General features: G+C 44.5%; 1 pseudogene; it reads right to left on the bottom strand.

Moving 5' to 3' along the window:
* Positions 1 to 12,494: 12,494 nt before the first annotated feature.
* On the bottom strand, positions 12,495 to 16,328 carry LOC127298307 (probable inactive beta-glucosidase 33; annotated as a pseudogene).
* Positions 16,329 to 19,462: the final 3,134 nt, after the last annotated feature.

Here is a 19,462-nt window from a genome sequence, read left to right on the forward strand (position 1 = left end):
TATCTATTCTGTTATGTGATCAAAGTTGAGAGTGTCCACTAGTGAAAGTGTAATCCCTAGGCCTTGTTCCTAAATACTGCTATCGCTGCTTGTTTACTGTTTTACTGCGTTACTACTGCTGCGTTACTACTGCTTGTTTACTGTCCTGGGCAAAGCACTTTTCTGGTGCCGTTGCCACTGCTCATATATATTCATACCACCTGTATTTCACTATCTCTTCGCCGAACTAGTGCACCTATTAGGTGTGTTGGGGACACAAGAGACTTCTTGCTTTGTGGTTGCAGGGTTGCATGAGAGGGATATCTTTGACCTCTTCCTCCCTGAGTTCGATAAACCTTGGGTGATCCACTTAAGGGAAAACTTGCTGCTGTTCTACAAACCTCTGCTCTTGGAGGCCCAACGCTGTCTACAGGAAAAGGAGGGGGGCGTAGACATCAAGCTATTTTCTGGCGCCGTTGCCGGGGAGGAAAGGTAAAAGGTACTCACACTCCGGACCTCGGCTACCAAGCTATTTTCCGCCGTTGTAAGTACTCGAAGCTATTTCCTTTAGATCCTGCAATTGCATCTTTTTGTTTCTTGTTTACACTAGTTAGGCATAATGGAAAACAACAAAAATATGAGAGATCTTTATGAACTTTATCTTGAATTAGGACATGATGTGTTTGAAGAGAGAATTAAAAAACCCATGGAACTTTATATGCATGCTAATGGGAATGTTATTAATATGAATGCCTTGAACACTATTGTTGCTAATGCTATGGAAAATTCTAAGCTTGGGGAAGCTGGCTTTGATGAGCATGATCTTTTTAGTCCCCCAAGCATTGAGGAGGAAATTTTCTTTGATGATACTTTGCCTCCTATATATGATGATTATAATGATAGTAGTCTTTTGTTGCCACCTACTATGGAGAGTAAATTTGATTATGATTACAATATGCCTCCTATATATAATGATAGCTACTTTGTTGAATTTGCTCCCACTATTACTAATAAAATTGATTATGCTTATGTGGAGAGTAATAATTTTATGCATGAGACTCATGATAAGAATGCTTTATGTGATAGTTATATTGTTGAGTTTGCTCATGATGCTACTGAAAGTTATTATGAGAGAGGAAAATATGGTTGTAGAAATTTTCATGTTATTAAAATGCCTCTCTATGTGCTGAAATTTTTGAAGCTACACTTGTTTTATCTTCCTATGCTTGTCACTTTGCTCTTCATGAACTTGTTTATTTACAAGATTCCTATGCATAGGAAGCATGTTAGACTTAAATGTGTTTTGAATTTGCTTCTTGATGCTCTCTTTTGCTTCAAATACTATTTCGTGCGAGTGCATCATTAAAACTGCTGAGCCCATCTTAATGGCTATAAAGAAAGAACTTCTTGGGAGATAACCCATGTGTTTATTTTGCTACAGTACTTTGTTTTATATTTGTGTCTTGGAAGTTGTTTACTACTGTATCAACCTCTCCTTATCTTAGTTTTGTGTTTTGTTGTGCCAAGTGAAGCCTCTAATAGAAGGTTGATACTAGATTTGGATTTCTGCGCAGAAACAGATTTCTATCTGTCACGAATCTGGGCTGTTTTCTCTGTAGGTAACTCAGAAAAATATGCCAATTTACGTGCGCGTTCCTCAGATATGTACGCAACTTTCATTAGTTTTGAGTTTTCTGATCTGAGCAACGGAAGTATTTATTAAAAAATCGTCTTTACGGACTGTTCTGTTTTGACAGATTCTGCCTTTTATTTCGCATTGCTTCTTTCGCTGTGTTGGGTGGATTTCTTTGTTCCATTACCTTCCAGTAGCTTTGAGCAATGTCCAGAAGTGTTAAGAATGATTGTGTCACCTCTGAACATGTGAGTTTTTGATTATGTACTAACCCCTCTAATGAAGTTTATGAGAAGTTTGGTGTGAAGGAAGTTTTCAAGGGTCAAGAGAGGAGGATGATATACTATGATCAAGAAGAGTGAAAAGTCTAAGCTTGGGGATGCCCCGGTGGTTCATCCCTGCATATTTCAAGAAGACTCAAGCATCTAAGCTTGGGGATGCCCAAGGCATCCCCTTCTTCATCGACAAATTATCAGGTTCCTCCCCTGAAACTATATTTTTATTCGGTCACATCTTATGTACTTTACTTGGAGCGTCTGTGTGCTTTTGTTTTTGTTTTTGTTTGAATAAATGATTGTGTGGGAGAGAGACACACTACGCTGGTTCATATGAACACATGTGTTCTTAGCTTTTAATTTTCATGGCGAAGTTTCTTCTTCGTTAAATTGTTGTATGGTTGGAATTGGAAAATGATACATGTAGTAAATTGCTAAAATGTCTTGGATAATGTGATACTTGGCAATTGTTGTGCTCATGTTTAAGCTCTTGCATCATATACTTTGCACCCATTAATGAAGAAATACATAGAGCATGCTAAAATTTGGTTTGCATATTTGGTCTCTCTAAAGTCTAGATAATTTCTAGTATTGAGTTTGAACAACAAGGAAGACGGTGTAGAGTCTTATAATGTTTATAATATGTCTTTTATGTGAGTTTTGCTGCACCGCTTCATCCTTGTGTTTGTTTCAAATAACCTTGCTAACCTAAACCTTGTATCGAGAGGGAATACTTCTCATGCATCCAAATACTTGAGCCAACCACTATGCCATTTGTGTCCACCATACCTACCTACTACATGGTATTTCTCCGCCATTCCAAAGTAAATTGCTTGAGTGCTACCTTTAAATTTCCATTCTTCACCTTTACAATATATAGCTCATGGGATAAATAGCTTAAAAACTATTGTGGTATTGAATATGTACTTATGCACTTTATCTCTTATTAAGTTGCTTGTTGTGCGATAACCATGTTCACTGGGGACGCCATCAACTACTCTTTGTTGAATTTCATGTGAGTTGCTATGCATGTTCGTCTTGTCTGAAGTAAGAGCGATCTACCACCTTATGGTTAAGCATGCATATTGTTAGAGAAGAACATTGGGCCGCTAACTAAAGCCATGATCCATGGTGGAAGTTTCAGTTTTGGACATATATCCTCAATCTCATATGAGAAAATTATTAATTATTGTTACATGCTTATGCATAAAAGAGGAGTCCATTATCTGTTGTCTATGTTGTCCCGGTATGGATGTCTAAGTTGAGAATAATCAATAGCGAGAAATCCAATGCGAGCTTTCTCCTTAGACCTTTGTACAGGCGGCATGGAGGTACCCCATTGTGACACTTGGTTAAAACATGTGCATTGCGATGATCCGGTAGTCCAAGCTAATTAGGACAAGGTGCGGGCACTATTAGTATACTATGCATGAGGCTTGCAACTTGTAAGATATAATTTACATGATACATATGCTTTATTACTACCGTTGACAAAATTGTTTCATGTTTTCAAAATCAAAGCTCTAGCACAAATATAGCAATCGATGCTTTTCCTCTATGGAGGACCATTCTTTTACTTTTATTGTTGAGTCAGTTCACCTATTTCTCTCCACCTCAAGAAGCAAACACTTGTGTGAACTGTGCATTGATTCCAACATACTTGCATATTGCACTTGTTATATTATTCTATGTTGACAATTATCCATGAGATATACATGTTATAAGTTGAAAGCAACCGCTGAAACTTAATCTTCCTTTGTGTTGCTTCAATGCCTTTACTTTGAATTATTGCTTTATGAGTTAACTCTTATGCAAGACTTATTGATGCTTGTCTTGAAGTACTATTCATGAAAAGTCTTTGCTTTATGATTCACTTGTTTACTCATGTCATATACATTGTTTTGATTGCTGCATTCACTACATATGCTTTACAAATAGTATGATCAAGGTTATGATGGCATGTCACTCCAGAAATTATCTTTGTTATCATTTTACCTGCTCGGGACGAGCAGAACTAAGCTTGGGGATGCTGATACGTCTCCGACGTATCGATAATTTCTTATGTTCCATGCCAGATTATTGATGTTATCTACATGTTTTATGCACACTTTATGTCATATTCGTGCATTTTCTGGAACTAACCTATTAACAAGATGCCGAAGTGCAGTTCTGTTTCTGCTGTTTTTGGTTTCAGAAATCCTAGTAAAGAAATATTCTCGGAATTGGACGAAATCAACGCCCAGGTTCCTATTTTGCCCGGAAGCATCCAGAACACACGAGAACCGCCAGAGAGGGGGCACAGGCCCACCAAACCACTGGCCGGCGCGGCCTAGGGGTGGCCCGCGCCCCCCTATAGTGTGGCCACCCTGTCAGCCCTCCTGCGCCGCCTCTTCGCCTATTTAAAGCCTCCGTCGCGAAAACCCTGATACGTTCGACGAAACCAGAGAAAACCTTCCAGAGCCGCCGCCATCGCGAAGCCAAGATGCGGGGACAGAGTCTCTGTTCCGGCACGCCGCCGGGATGGGGAAGTGCCCCCGGAAGGCTTCTCCATCGACACCGCTGCCATCTCCACCGCCATCTTCATCACCGCTGCTGCTCCCATGAGGAGGGAGTAGTTCTCCATCGAGGCTCGGGGCTGTACCGGTAGCTATGTGGTTCATCTCTCTCCTATGTACTTCAATACAATAATCTCATGAGCTGCCTTACATGATTGAGATTCATATGATGATGCTTGTAATCTAGATGTCGTTATGCTAGTCAAGTGAATTTTACTTATGTGATCTCCGGAGACTCCTTGTCCCACGTGTGTAAAGGTGACAGTGTGTGCACCGTGTGGGTCTCTTAGGCTATATTTCACAGAATACTTATTCACTGTTATGAATGGCATAGTGAAGTGCTTATTTATATCTCTTTATGATTGCAATGTGTTTTGTATCACAATTTATCTATGTGCTACTCTAGTGATGTTATTAAAGTAGTTTTATTCCTCCTGCACGGTGTAATGGTGACAGTGTGTGCATCCGTGTTAGTACTTGGCGTAGGCTATGATTATGATCTCTTGTAGATTATGAAGTTAACTATTGCTATGATGGTATTGATGTGATCTATTCCTCCTACATAGTGTGAAGGTGACAGTGTGCATGCTATGTTAGTACTTGGTTTAGTTGTATTGATCTTTCATGCATTCTAAGGTTATTTAAATATGAACATTGAATTGTGGAGCTTGTTAACTCCGGCATTGAGGGTTCGTGTAATCCTACGCAATGTGTTCATCATCCAACAAAAGAGTGTAGAGTATGCATTTATCTATTCTGTTATGTGATCAAAGTTGAGAGTGTCCACTAGTGAAAGTGTAATCCCTAGGCCTTGTTCCTAAATACTGCTATCGCTGCTTGTTTCTTGTTTCTTTGCGTTACTAAGCTGCGTTACTACTGCTTGTTTATCGTCTGGGCAAAGCACTTTTCTGGTGCCGTTGCCACTGCTCATATATATTCATACCACCTGTATTTCACTATCTCTTCGCCGAACTAGTGCACCTATTAGGTGTGTTGGGGACACAAGAGACTTCTTGCTTTGTGGTTGCAGGGTTGCATGAGAGGGATATCTTTGACCTCTTCCTCCCTGAGTTCGATAAACTTTGGGTGATCCACTTAAGGGAAAACTTGTTGCTGTTCTACAAACCTCTGCTCTTGGAGGCCCAACGCTGTCTACAGGAAAAGGAGGGGGGCGTAGACATCAGGGGGGCGGCTAGGGTTTGGGAGAGGGGGGCGCCGGCCTCAAGGGCTGCGGCCACCTTGGTGGTTGTTGGGGTGGCCGGCCCCCTCTCCTTGTCCCTCATTATATAGGTGGAAGCCCCAAGGGTTGGACTACAAGTCTCCGAATAAGATCCGAACCCAAAACCTTCCATATGATAGGGAAACCTACCCAAGCTAGGACTCCCACTAGAGGTGGGAGTTCCACCTTCCATGGAGGGGGTGGCCGGCCCCCCTTGGGGGAGTCCACTTGGGACTCCTCCCCTTCTAGGGTTGGCCGGCCATGGAGGTGGAGTCCCTCCGGGACTCCACCTTCCTTGGTGGTTTCTTCTGGACTTTTCTAGAACCTTCTAGAACCTTCCACAGAACCTTCCGAATTATTTTAAATCACATAAAATGACATCCTATATATGAATCTTATTCTCCGGACCATTCTGGAACTCCTCGTGATGTCCGGGATCTCATCCGGGACTCCGAACAAATATTCGAACTCCATTCCATATTTCAAGTACTACCATTTCAACATCCAACCTTAAGTGTGTCACCCTACGGTTCGCGAACTATGCGGACATGGTTGAGTACTCACTCCGACCAATAACCAATAGCGGGATCTGGAGATCCATAATGGCTCCCACATATTAAACGATGACTTTAGTGATCGAATGAACCATTCACATACGATACCAATTCCCTTTGTCACGCGATATTTTACTTGTCCGAGGTTTGATCTTCGGTATCACTCTATACCTTGTTCAACCTCGTCTCCTGACAAGTACTCTTTACTAAATCTTAGTGGTATGTGGTCTCTTATGAACTTATTCATATGCTTGCAAGACATTAGACGACATTCCACCGAGAGGGCCCAGAGTATATCTATCCGTCATCGGGATGGACAAATCCCACTGTTGATCCATATGCCTCAACTCATAATTTCCGGATACTTAATCCCACCTTTATAACCACCCATTTACGCAGTGGCGTTTGGTGTAATCAAGGTACCTTTCCGGTATAAGTGATTTACATGATCTCATGGTCATAAGGACTAGGTAACTATGTATCGAAAGCTTATAGCAAATAACTTAATGACGAGATCTTATGCTACGCTTAATTGGGTGTGTCCATTACATCATTCATACAATGATATAACCTTGTTATTAATAACATCCAATGTTCATGATTACGAAACTAATCATCCATTAATCAACAAGCTAGTTTAAGAGGCATACTAGGGACTCTTTGTTTGTCTACATATCACACATGTACTAATGTTTCGGTTAATACAATTATAGCATGATATATAAACATTTATCATAAACATAAAGATATAAATAATAACCACTTTATTATTGCCTCTAGGGCATATCTCCTTCAAGATCTGGGAGAAGCTGATGTGATTCTGAACATCAAGCTGATTAAGAACGAGAGTGGGATTACTCTAACGCAATCCCATTATGTTGAGAAGATTTTGAGCCGGTTCGGCTATATTGATAGCAAGTCTTCTCCAACACCTTATGATCCCAGTGTGACACTACGCAAGAACCGGAGGATTGCCATAGATCAATTGAGATATTCTCAGATCGTTGGCTCACTCATGTACTAAGCGAGCGCGACTAGACCCGACATCTCTTTTGCTGTTAGCAAGTTGAGTAGGTTCATGTCAAACCCGGGTACTGATCATTGGCATGCACTTGATAGGGTCATGCGCTACCTATGTGGTACAATGAGTTATGAGATTCACTATTCAGGGCACCCAGCTGTGCTTGAAGGATATAGTGATTCAAATTGGATCTCTGATGTAGCTGATCTCTACGCCACTAGCGGGTATGTATTTACCTTTGGAGGTGGCGCAGTGTCATGGAGATCTTGTAAGCAAACCATATTGATGAGGTCAACTATGGAAGCAGAACTTACTGCTTTGGACACAACCACTGTTGAGTCAGAATGGTTGCGTGAGCTCTTGATGGACTTGCCTGTGGTTGAAAAACCTGTACCGGCAATTCTTTTGAATTGTGACAATCAAACTGTAATTGTCAAAGTGAACAATTCTAAGGATAACGCGAAGTCATCAAGACACGTCAAGAGACGTTTGAAGTCTGTCAGGAAATTGCGAAACTCCGGAGTAATAACTGTTACATATATTCAAACAGAGACAAAAACACAGCAGATCCCTTTACAAAGGGACTATCACGTAATGTGATAGAAAGTGCATCGAGGGAGATGGGTTTGAGACCCGTTGATGTTACACCATAGTGGTAACCCAACCTTTGTGATCGGAGATCCCGTGAATTAGGACCTGGGAAGAACAAACTAGTGGTTTAATTGAGGAGAGTATTATGTAACCCTCTCTATGTGAAGATGTACAACTCTCAATTGCTGTAAGGCAGGTTGGCAACAAGCCTTAATGTGTTTATGTTGGCTATTATAGCAAAGATGCTGTCCTACAGAGCATTCTTGAAATAACACACCTATATGAGTCCGATTGTTAAACGTCGCAATCTATGAGATTTGGGTGATCTCTAGTAAACTCATGAAGAGACCACGAAGTATGACGCATATGCTTCACCCGCGGGGTAGGCTACTGGCAGCCATGTACTGGTCATGACTTTGAGTGAAACCCTGTTCACGCAAAACTTGCAATTCAAGGCTTAGTCCATTGTTCAAGTGTGAATGGATGTAGCTTAAGGTTCTAGGCGGAAATTCAACTTAACAGTCTCCGCTGAAACACTGGTATATAAACAAGCAGTGAGTATTGGTAAATCTCTAAATGGGGATTTGAGATCTGGTGGGGGATTGTTGAAATATTGGGCCCACTTTTAGTGGCCCAAATTAGATTTCAGTTTTTCCTATAAATCTCAAAGCCCACATAGTGGCAGCCTTGTGAGTTTGAGCCCAAGTTGGTGGCAGCTCACTAGGGAGTGGCCAGAGGTGGGAAGTTTAGTCCCACATGGAAAGTTGGGAGGAAGTTAGACCACCTTATAAGGTGGGTTGTTCCACCACTAGTAAGTGAGTGAGAATAGGAGTGTTACACGCGCGCGCTCCTCCTCCTCCTCGCTCGCTCGTCTCGACTCGACTCGACACGACACGACACGACACGACGCGCGCGCCGCGCTCGTGGTGAGTGGATTGAGCCTCGAGCCGAGACTTTCCTTACTTCACCTCTCTCTGCTTGCGCCGCCATCGTAGCCTACTCCATCCCGCGCGCCGACGTGCATCGGCGAACGGGAGAGCAGGTCTCCGGAACCGCTCGTCCTTGCGATCCTGTACGGGAGAGGGCGAATTAGGTTTTTGGGAAGCGCTCTGCGCGACTGCTCAAGCTCTTCATCACGGGTCGCCTTCCGTCCAAGTCGGACGGTGCTGCCTACCGTCGTCTTCAACGCCGTCTACTTCGACCCGTCGTCCCCGTCATCAACAACGTTGTCATCAACAACGTTACTGCTGCGACATCGTCTGCTACACCTTCACCGCCACCTCCACCAGATCGGTACGTGCGACATATCTCGATCTGTTTAGCGATGGATGTTGTACTGTTTGCTCTGCTACTGTTCATGTTGATCACTGCATCTAGTATGTTCGAGTTTCACATGTTAGTAGTTACTGTCGTCATGCTTAATATTCTGGAATTAATCATGAAAATTGTGCCTAATTATCCAACACTGTCGTGGGTAAAGCTAACGTTCTCGAACGCCAATCTTCGCATGTCAATCTCCCGCAGAATAGAGAAATAACTGCTATTGGTTAAAACATGGGACTTGATGACCTCAAGGCAGTCTGACGACACTTGCAGCTTCCGAAGATTTAGATCAACAGCTAGAGCCAAACCCTCCTGGCAGGCCACAGCTTCTAAGGTTGCCGGATTACAGATTCTAGGTACAGCTAAAACCGAGCCCCCCACAAACGCACCAGTCTCATCTCTGCAGATCGCGATTCCAATGCCTCGAAACAGCCGCATCGACATTGATCTTCATATGCCCCGCTGATGGAGCTATCCAGGTCACTGAGTGAGTTCGAGAGTTTACTTACGTCAAACTTTTGTAGATTGTGCAATTTCGAATTAGCCAGATATCTATACCTAATAATAAAGGAGCTGATGTTTCCTTGGTTCGGTCCGTCGTGCGCTTTCGTCCTCCGCGGCTTCGCCTTCGTCCATCTTAGTTCCATCCCGATAAAGCTCATGTCGAATCCCGAAGAAAACTAACTCCAGTTCAATACGGTTTAGATATAACACCACCTAAGCCAATGAGAAATCCACGAGACACGGGGCTCCTCCCGAAAAAGGAAACCACACGGTCGAAGGTTGTAATCTTCAAACCCTATATAATCTACACCACCTCGATCAAATCGCGCAGCACCTCTCTTAGAGCGAAGCAGCCAAGCAGGCAGTTTCTACGACGAAACTTTGCGATAACATCTAGGCCGATCACTTTGGTTCACATCTCTGATTCCGTCCGGGATGATTCCTACTCCGAGGATGATCGGGGACGAACAGGCAAACTGTTCGATGTACATACACATATGTAACGATCGATGCCAAATTGACAATATATGTGCTGCAGCCTGACGAAGCAAATCAGGCCAGGCGAGACGAGGGGTACAAGTCAGGCAAGCTCATGTTAACCACCATCTTGGACCCGCGTCCTAGCAGCGTCAGGAACATGGCCCTGTCCTTGAACCTGCTCTCAATGATGATGCATACAGACGATCCGGCGACGTACTCCGATAGCAGCTTCTGAGTTTGCCCACAGCCGGGGCCACCGGCGCCGCCTCCTCCACCGCCCGAAGCAGCTGCCCGAAAGGAGTGCACGCGCCAGGAGCAGTTCAATGGTCGACGATCCGGTGGCCATGGCGCCAGGCAGAGCCTGCGGGTGATGGGCCGCGTCGCGAAGTCGTGTCACCGGAACACCATGACCTGGCGACTGTGGCACGGCGACCCTTTACGGCGCCGTCTGTTGAGGCGGGGGAACAGGACGATGGCTAGGACAGGGAGTCAGGAGCACATAAGACAGAGCCAGCGACGGCTATAGCCTCCTTTCTCTAGAATTTCTTCGGTGTACACCAAAAGAAAGAGCAAAGTCATAACCATTACATCGCCGCTGCATTCGCGATTCTTCATCGCTCTCTGCACAACCGATTAATTAATTCCTCTAATTTTCATCCAGCTGCCATGTAATTTTTCCTGCAGTTCACACAAGCTACGAAGCCAGACAAGGAATTCAGAGGTGCATACAATTTCACAGCAGATATAGCAAGGGCATTTGAGATTGTGAGCTCTCACCTCTCGGTCATCTGGCCATGATAATGAAAGATCTCTGATGTTGAAGTGTCTTATTGAGAGGTTACGTGCACGAGTACCTTTACATCCCCATTGTGTCAATGCATTTTTTTCGCTAAAAAAAGTTGGACCAGAAAATTTGTACTCTTTAATGTAGACACTATTTTCAGTTGCCTCTGTCGTTTCAACCCCTCCTCCTTATTGGTAAGAATTGGCCTTTTACTAGACTGCTACCATTGACCTTTTATGAACTAAGGACCTATGACTTTCAGCCATTCTTTAATGAAACTGATTAACTTGGGTTGGATTAATTTGGAGTGTTCCTTGCTTATTATTCATGATCCATAGATATTTTATATTTGCATGTATTATATTTTCTCAGATAGTGAATATGCTTAGAGTAGGACTGTGTCCAAAAGTCACCGAAATATCCATCAAGTAGGAGTGTGTCCGGCCGAACCATTATATTTAGATTTTTTGTAGGAGGCATACTTTCCTTATGGTTTTTATGTTATTTCATATTAGCCAATCGAATTTGTTGGTGGTTTTTCTGACTTCTTGATATGCTTTCTGCAACTTTAAGTGACCAATTTGGTATTCGCATATCAACATTTTTTTGGTTAGTTAGCAGAATATTATGTGTAATAGATGTAAATTCGTTTGGATTTGTATCTTAATCAATTTAAGGGTGTGTGTCATTACAAGTCGATTATGTTCATCATAAATAGCAGAAAATATGACCACCGTAGATAATGGTGACAAATTGATGAAGTGCCAACACGGAAGGTTTGCTGAAGAATGTGAGTATCCGTCTATCCCGATGCAACGCACGGGCACTTTTGCTAGTCTTATAATAAAACTATAAATAAACAACGGACTTTGAAAGATATCTTCGTGTATCGCCTTTCTCCTCGCACTCCATATTGCCCATAGCGTTACAGTGACCATTGTCATCTTTTCATGTGATAAGGTGTCTATGATTTATACTAATGTGCTCTGTAATTTCATCATCAACAAGAGCCCAAACACACCTCGCAGTGGTGCAATCAAGTAGAGAGTATCTCCAATTATCTTGTGTCGCTGCACAAAAGGGACAACCAAGAGTTTGCGCCATATATTCCTTTTATAATGTACTGACTCAGTTGGCAAGGACTAATGAGCTAGACGACATAAGAAAACTCGCACTTTGCTCGGCACCTTTGTCTTCCACGTGGAAGTCCATGACAAACAGTAAGAAAACCCAATCTCTCAAAATGCCATGCCAGTTTGAACCAGTCATACAAGTCTTTTTTTTTTTCTTTCGCTCAGATCTGACTGCCGTTCTTTTCCTTTCGCTCCTTCTCCTGCTGTCACTCCTTGAGGCTGCAAACGAGTTAGTTTGAGCTAGTTTGAACCAGTCATACAAAAGTCTCTTTTCTTTTACAACCATACAGAAGTCTAAAATTATAGCGAGTGCAGAGCCTCAGTCTAAAATTGTTGATGGCACAGCTTGATACTCCAGTTCTCAACAAGGATTTTTCTAAAAAAATTATCGCATGGGCTTCGCGTTACAAAAGATCATCTTCTGGAGTATGGAAGAAGCCAGATCATGCGACGCTGTCGGATTTCCTTGACAGTGACACCGGACGCAGATCGCCGCCCCTGAGGAAGCTGGAGTACCAGCGAGCAGAGTTCCTCACGTACCTCGCCCGCCCTTTGGAGTTCATGTCCACTCCACACAGGCCGTAGCGCCTGCGATTGCCATACAGGAACTCGAACACGTCGAGAAACGACCACACAAAGTATCCCCGTGCGTTCGATCCATTCCTGCAGCCAAAAAGTTCTCTCAGAAAATATTCAAGATCGGGAATCACTTGATCCCAGTCGTATTCGTTTAGGTTTAATCTGCATATCTTGATCCTTTACGAGGTATGGGTTCGGTTGAAATTTATGATAACACGTTTTGATCAGGTTAAATGAAGACGATATATTTGGAGGAAAATGAACTCACTGTACGGACAGATATAAAACTTCCAGGTAATTTTGCAGGAACTCTGATCTGTCGTCGTCATCGTATTCGATCTTGCTAGGGGTTTGGGGGATGTCTCCGTATCCTGAATTATCAAACAAGAGATACTCCATTTCTTAAATAAAATTACAGAGGTCAACACGTTTCTCTTTTCAGTTCATGTTACAGCATCAGCTCGTCTTCAGAAAACAGGAAAACACATCCAACAAGAAAGGTCAAGCAGTACTTGAGAATTTAAGTTTTCCTTCTATTTTCTTTCCGCCTTGCGAAATTAATTCCTAAAGGTAGTCGAACAGAGTCTGCATACCGTTTTCATGGATCATGACTGGAGGATTTCGGTACTTGAGTTTCAGGTGGTCCAGTAGCTTCCCTAAAGCCCAAGAAGACTGAACGTTGTCCTGCACATTGCTACATCAATAAAACTTACAAACCTTACAGTTCGGAAGATAAGGAAGGAAAATCATCACCGTAACGCGGTTCATGTTCTGTGTTTACTGAAATAATTTGCTTTTCACTGCAGCATATATACCTCTTGAATTTCTGTAAGGGGAACTGAATCCAGGCAAGAAAATGTTGAATAATGTAAGCAACGCTGATTTTCATTGACAGGTACAGCAGCTGCTGAATTTAGTTACCCGCAATAACGGCTGCGTCGTCGTAGTAGTCCCTCTGCTTCAGATTGAAAGCGTTCTCGTTGGCTCGCGTGCGAGTATTTGGGTAGTGGTTGATTCCAATGAAGTCGAATGATCCGGACACTTTTTTCGACTGCTCCACTGTCAAACTTGGCAATCGTGCACCGACCCTCCTCCTCATTACCGGGGGATAATCCCCGTAGACCAAAGGATACATAAACCTGTCCAGCAATGGTATTAGCTCTTACAACTCTATCTTCACAAATTATTGGTCAAGTTGTGCTTTGAAGACCACTGTCGATGAGAGCATTTCAGTAACCTTGGACATTGCAACCACTAGTACTAACCATCCAATGTGAAAATCATTCATCCTTGTTGCAGCAGCTGCATCCTGTGGTGTATTGGTAGCAGGCTCAGACCACAAACCCAAGAGGGTAAGTCCAATATGTCCTTTTTGAGCTGCCTACAGAGTGAGCGTAAAATGCATGGTCATGTTAATTAATCGTATCGAACTATCAACTACAGTATCTATTGTGACGAACCTGGTAGGTGTCCTTATACAGGGATACTGCTGAGGCATGCGCAAGCAGGAGATGGTGAGCGGCTATGTACGGTTCAGTCGTGGAGTTCCCTCCGGTGCAGTTTTCACCAAAGGGAGAGGAGCAACGTTGTGGTGGCAGCACGCCGGTGTCAAAGCCACTTATAGTGTCGATGTTGGGCTCGTTGATGGTGACCCAATGCTTCACCCTATCCCCAAAGCACTTGAAGCAGGTGTCCGCGTATGCAGTGTAATCATCACTGCATCACAACACAATCGAATTAATTAAAAGCATCAAAAAATTATGGATCTGCATCATCATCCAGTTTTGTTTTGTAGGTATCATGTCGTGCCACACTGGTTGCACTTACATGAATCTGGGGCTGACCAGTCCGTTGTATTCGTCCTGAAGAGATTGAGGGAGATCGAAATGGTAGATTGTGACATGAGGTTGTATGCCTGCAACACATGTGAGGAATCGAGGTAAGAATGAAAGACATGTCCATGTGGGGAATATTTGACAGTACAGCAAAATGTTTATGTCATGTCCGTTAGACAAATTGATCTTTACCGTGGAGTATCAATTCATCTATTAAGTTGTTGTAGTACTCCAAACCCTTAGGATTGATCTTTCCTCTTCCATCTACACAATGTGGCATTCAGTATCACAATATTTCAGAGATGTGCTCTCAACTACTGATTGGGTACCTGGAATAAGCCGGGGCCATGCAATGGAGAATCTGTATGCATCTAAACCCATTTCATGCATAAGCTTTACATCATCCTAATGTGAAAAAAGAAAATCAAGTTCGTTTAATTAGTTAGCATGGAGTAAGAAATCTAAACAGAAAATTGAAAGCATGATGCCATGTCGCTTTTCCAAAAAAGAAAGGGCAAACCAGGGTAAATCACATAGCGTTTTTCTTTGACAGTAATCAGTATAGATGAAGACAGAACTAACCTTGTAATGATGATACTGATCTGCTGCAACATTGGCGGTAGATTTGTCAGGAGCATAACCTGTCATCATCAAAACATTCCATAACCTAGACCCCAGAGGCCATCACAAGGTAATATTTTGCAGTTGTAGAAATGTAAGTTTGTAACGAGGGATGAGCATATATATAGAAATCATTATCTGAATTGACCTTGATGAGTGAAGGTGTCCCAGATGCTGGGCTTTCTTCCATCTTCTGCAGCAGCCCCTTCCACCTAGGTCATCTAAGAAGATTAGTGTGTCATGGTGACCTCAAATAAAACGCCAATAAACCACTAGCAATGCTCACTTAGATGTGAAAACTTAAAACAGAGGCTGAGCTAGATGTAGCCCTTTATGTATAAACATTTCGAATTCATATTTTGAAGTTTTAAAAAAATCGAAACAAAATTTTAGAGATAGCAGATGATGTATACTACAAGTCTACAACGATGTAAAATCTCAATACAAACTACTTCAAAAATGACAAATTTAACAAATTTTATAGTGAATAGTGCACATTTCAAGACTATAAAATTTGTCAGATTTTGTCAATATTAATTTCGTGTAATCTAGAATACAAATTAGTTTGCCTTGAGGTTTTACACCATTGTACCATATATACATCATTGGCTACCTCTAAAATTTTATTTCAGATTTTTTCAAACTCTTAAAGTACAAATTTTAAATGTTTAAAAATAAAGAGCTACTGGTCAGTCTCCAAAACACGAAACTCAGATTAGATGTACATATAACATCATATATGATATACCTGGTAGGCCGAGGATCCAGCGCCGAAGATGAAGCCTTCCGGGAAGTCGCGGCGGGTGAGCGTAGCAGCGGCGTCTCTCGGCAAGGGTGGCAGCAGGAGGAGGAAGAGGAGGAGCGGCAGCGCCATGATCAATCAGCACAAGGAGCTACACTTACAGCACCGCCGCTGTTCGTTGACATTTAAAAGGGGGACAAGACTGAGAGAATAGGGCTTTCCTCAGCCGATTTAAAACAAGAAATTGGCCGCAGTGAAACGCGAGAAGGATGGGCGTCGCCGCGTGGCTAACTAGGGCTTTTGTCTTAGTGTCAACAGCGACACTTGCCATTCTGCATGCGAGATACGTGCCGGAGTGCGGCTGGCGGCAGTCTCGACGGGGGCACGGCCGTGAAGGCTGCGGTGCGACCACCTGCCGCAGATCCCATCCGGGCTTGAACACGTCCTGGGAAGAGGAGAGACGGGTATGAGGTATCTCTTCGGCTGACAGAGCCGGCCATGGCGACTCGATTCTGCCAGATTTGGACGCCTGCGTTGTTTTGGAGGAGAGCCGAACATAATAATTTACTGAGTTGATTTGCGTATACCGTATTTCTTTCAATCCATTAAAAAATGTCTGGTTTTAGTTTTAAAAAAATTAGGGAACAGGATCTAAGACCATCAGCGATCCTAAAGCTATTTTTTCTTAAAGAGAAGGCCTAATCCCAGCTTTATAGATAAAGCCAACACGGCAACCACAGATACAAGAGTCTTACAGTATCCAGTTCCACACAACACCAAATAAAGATAACAGTAGATAGTAGATCCCCTAGATCCTAAGAACAAAGGCAGATAGCTACGGACACATCAAGCGCTGAGACGGATACGATCGTCATCATGAAGACCTGTCGCCTCTAGTCCGCGTGTATAGCCTCCGGACGTCGCCCACCGCCGTGTCCACCAGTGCCTGGTCCGTCGGTTTGACCAGAACCCTCCAGTGCTGTAAATGAAGAAGCATATGATAGAAAGCATCAGCGGGGTTGCCAATCAGTTTTCCTTCGATAGTTAGTTTGTTTCTAATGTTCCAGAGGGTCCAGCATTGGGCCGCAAAAGTGAACCAAACTAGCCTACGCAAGGGGCCCGAAAGACCATTGGCTAACGCGATGAACTCCCCTGCCCCTGCAGGGTTCCAGTCGCACCGGAGTAGCTCCCTGACTCCGGCCCACATGAATCTAGCCATAGGACATAGGAAGAAAACGTGGTTGCAATCCTCAGGTTCGTGGCAAAGCGAGCAAAGACCATCCGAAGGTCCTCGCCTCTTGGCCACCTGAGCTGAGGAAGGAAGTCTGTTGCGGATCAGCTGCCAAAGAAAGACTCTGATCCTGGGTGGTACACGTGTACGCCAGACTTCCTTGAAGCAGGTAGTTATCGCCCCCCGCGACAAGTGGAGGTAGGTCGAGTTGGCCGTGAAGCGTCCAGAGGGCTCCAAGGACCAGGAGACAATGTCCTCCTGAGTGGAGTGGAAAAGGGCGTGGACCTCCCTGCAAAGATCGTCCCATTCCACCCGCTCCGCCATCCCAAGTTGGCGGCAGAACCCAATCCGCCATTCCCCAGGTGCACCGTCAAGGACACGCGCGTCCTTGACGGTGGCGAAGGGAGACATACAACAGCTGAACAAGCGTGGGAAATGGGAGTGGAGAGGGCCCGTACCCGTCCACCAGTCCAGCCAGAAGTAGGTGCGCTTACCATTGCGCACCTCATGTTTGGCCCCAAGTTTGAAGTACCATTTGATCTTTTGAATGGACTTCCAGAACTGGGAGCCATTGGTAGGGACTTCCCTTGAGAACAGGTCTCGCCCTCCCAAGTACTTGGCCCGGATAAGGTCCGCCCAAAGACCTTCCTCATCTTGGTAGAGTTTCCAAATCCATTTGAGCATCAAGGAGATATTCATGAGTTTGGTGTTCAGGATCCCCAGACCACCGAACGCTTTGGGCTTACAAACAGTAGCCCAGTCTACCATATGGTACTTCCGACGGTTACCGACTCCTTCCCAGAAGAAGCGAGCATGGTGTTTGTCCATCGCCTTGTGAGTGCCATCATGTAGTAAATACATGCTCATGGCAAACAAGGGGAGGCTAGTCAGACAGGAGTTGGTCAGCTCCAGTCTGCCTGCCGAGGCAAGGTAGAGGCCTTGCCAGGGGTCCACCCTGTGACCAACTTTATCCGGGAGGAAGCCCCAGTCTGCTACCCTAAGCGGACGGTCGCTAATTGGCAAACCTAAGTAGCGAATGGGGAAGCTACCTAGCTTGCAATTGAGGAGTTGGGCTATCCCAATCCGTGCCCCTTCCGTGACCCCTGTCAACAGAACCTCGCTCTTGTCAAAATTTATCTTAAGGCCCGACATGTTCTCAAAGCAGAGAAGAAGGGTCTTGAGATTAGCAATACCCAGCGGAGAGGGCTCTATTAGGACCAAAGTGTCGTCCGCGTATTGAAGGTGAGTCACTCCCCCTGGAATGAGGTGGTCAACAACTCCTCGAATGTGCCCCGCTGCAGATGCCCTGGATAGCATTGCCGCAAAGCCGTCTACAAGAAAGTCGAAGAGGATGGGAGAGAGGGGGTCCCCCTGGCGCACACCCCTGGCATTTCGGAAGAACGATCCAATCTCCCCGTTGACGTTAATCGCAGTTTGGCCACCCTTGACCAGTTGCATGAGTCTATGAACCATCATGCCCGAAAAACCCTTTCGGAGCAGGACCTCTTGGAGAAAGTCCCAGTTAACCCTATCAAAGGCTTTCTCGAAGTCGAGCTTAAGAAGCAAGCCCTCTTGCTTCTTAGAGTGGAGCTCATGTACAATCTCATGGAGAGCCAGAGCTCCTTCATGCAGGCATCGTCCCTGGATAAAAGCCGACTGACTACGGTCTATCGTCCTATGGGCAAGGGGAGCAAGTCTGATCGCGTAGGCCTTGGAGACAAACTTAAAAATAACGTTGATGAGAGTGATAGGTCTTTAAACTGCTTGATCTGATCAGCACCCTTAACTTTCGGGATCAGGGAGATAATCCCAAAGTTGAGGCGTGCGATGTCTACCCTCCCTAGGGCGAAGTCGTTCAGGATCTTCAGAATGGGGGCACGGAGAGTCTCCCAGAATCTCTTGAAGAAGAGGACAGGTAGGCCATCCGGGCCAGGGGCAGAATTAGGTTTCATGCTGAGAAGCACCTCGTCGAGCTCCTCCGCAGTGAAGGTGAGCTCCAGCTCTCGGTTATCAGTGTCCGAGATTCATCCCTCGTCCTCCCAGAGGTTGTCGCCCAGGGCAAACCTCCTAGGTTCTCCCACCGAACCCATCAGGCCCTGGTAGAACTGGTAGATGTGTTCCATTAGGGCCTGCTGCTCGTCGATCTCTCCCAGATCGGTCAAGAGCCGGGGGATGGTGCACTTTCTCCTGCGCCCATTTGCAATAGCATGGAAATAGGCAGTACAAGAGTCCTCTGCAGAGTCCACCGGAGGCGACTGCATTGCCTCCAGTATTCCTCGTCGATCCTGTCCATGGAGATCAGCTGATCTTCGAGGTGATATCTGAGGGCCCATCCTTCTTCGTCAAGGCCTGGCCCATCAGCCTGACGATCCAGGTCGCCCACCTGCGCCAGGAGGGCAGCTT

Source organism: Lolium perenne, chromosome 5 (assembly GCF_019359855.2).
Source record: "Lolium perenne isolate Kyuss_39 chromosome 5, Kyuss_2.0, whole genome shotgun sequence".
In the NCBI taxonomy this organism is placed as follows: Eukaryota; Viridiplantae; Streptophyta; class Magnoliopsida; order Poales; family Poaceae; genus Lolium; species Lolium perenne.